We start from the raw sequence: 1,607 nt of genomic DNA, 5'->3' as shown, positions 1-1,607 counted from the left end.
ATAAAAATCTAGCCCCTGCTACATGAACGGCAAGATGAAAATTATATCAACAACGCAAAGAAGACCCAAGCGGATGGCAACAAACCAAAAATCTGCCATTGGTGAAATACAAGCTTTTTCTCCGGCTACTTAAGTTCAAAACGAGGCTATTCTTGACATCCTTATATGTGAAAAAAACTTGACGAAGTCCATTTGCCATGGATGAGAAAACGCTGGCAGTTCATTTCACATATTCAACGCCAGCCGCTGCAGCAGCCTCTTTGCGGATGTTTCTCCACAGGTCCATCACCGGTGATATTTCTTCCGTCCTCCTTATAGCAGCCATGCGCCGGAGATGTTCTGGAGAGAAATATTCTCTCTAGCTGCCAACCTTGGCTTTTCTTACGAGGTGAAATTTACTGTTCTCACCCTGATATGCATCTTTCCATACTTCTTTATGGTTTTCACTCCATGAATTTGCCTCAGGGAGTGAGCTGATGGCGAAAGTGGCGACCATTATTTTTCTCATATTCTCCGCCCTGCTACGTTCAAGTAGTTCTGGAGTAATTGTTCGTTTTCTTGCAACTCACGGGCGTAGCTTTCTCCGAGGAAGTGCGCCAGTTTGAGTATCGTACCCTGCGTGTCTTCCACGAGGTCCTCATAGCAAACGAAGAACACGTTAGGCTCATCCTTCATGTCGTATCCGGAAGCTACGTGGTCAAAGTAGGTGCCGTAACCGGCTATGCCCTCAGTGAGGAAGGCCTCAATAAACTCATCAAAAGAGCCATCCTTAAAGCGGTAAAGGCTGAGGTTGGTCACCATGCAGAAAAAGGAGACAGCCAAGTCCCACGGGTTCCGAGCTACGTAGATGTACTTTGCTTCGGCGCTTATGGCTTCCTTTCGTGGCAGCAGGTGTGTTTGCAGCAGCCGCAAGGGCAGGCTTGGCTTCCAGCCTTCCAACTCTGACCCTCCAAGATAGCGCATGTTCTCTTTGAACTGTTCATAAGAGCTCACGGGCTGGCCTCTTTTCAGTATGAGCTGCACAATGTAGAGAACCCAGTGCGTCCCTGCTTTCGGGTAAGACATCAGGACCAGGTCGCCCTTTCCAGGAAGAAACTTCAGAGCGTCCCTCAAGATGTCCGGGTCGTAGTGAGGATCCCTGGGTACGCCATCTATAAGTTGAACGTGCGGCTTTCTCTTCGCCATGAGGAGACTTGAGACAATACACCTGCACAAATAATAAATTTGGAGCAAATATTGAGTGAAATTTTCGAGGTTGACATTTTTTTTGTACTTAAACGTATTGTGGAGGAATGCGCTGGCAGAAGCCAGCTAGCCCCCCCCCCCCCCCCCCCCCCGTTATACCCCGGCGTAGCATTCATTTTAAAAATACGTACGAAAAGAAACCAAAGGAAGCATAGAGCAGCATTTTGTTCTTTTTGGGAACGTGATGTGTAGTTACCTGTTGGATAATTTTAAATTAGAAGAACTAAAAAAAGAACAAGAAAAGTCACGGCGCTTGTGATCAGAACCCACGGTTTTCAAATGTGGCATGGAGTGCTCTACGAAATGTGCTACAGCTCCAGGTAGAGCATAATATGAGAAATGCGAGTATCGTACGCCCTTAT

General features: G+C 46.9%; 1 pseudogene; it reads right to left on the bottom strand.

The window, feature by feature from the left end:
- Positions 1 to 220: 220 nt before the first annotated feature.
- On the bottom strand, positions 221 to 1,185 carry LOC149333157 (3-alpha-hydroxysteroid sulfotransferase-like; annotated as a pseudogene).
- Positions 1,186 to 1,607: the final 422 nt, after the last annotated feature.

Source organism: Amblyomma mixtum, chromosome 8, assembly GCF_055824585.1.
Source record: "Amblyomma mixtum isolate Tamu chromosome 8, ASM5582458v1, whole genome shotgun sequence".
Classification (NCBI taxonomy): Eukaryota; Metazoa; Arthropoda; class Arachnida; order Ixodida; family Ixodidae; genus Amblyomma; species Amblyomma mixtum.
This window is presented reverse-complemented; position numbering and strand designations above follow the sequence as displayed.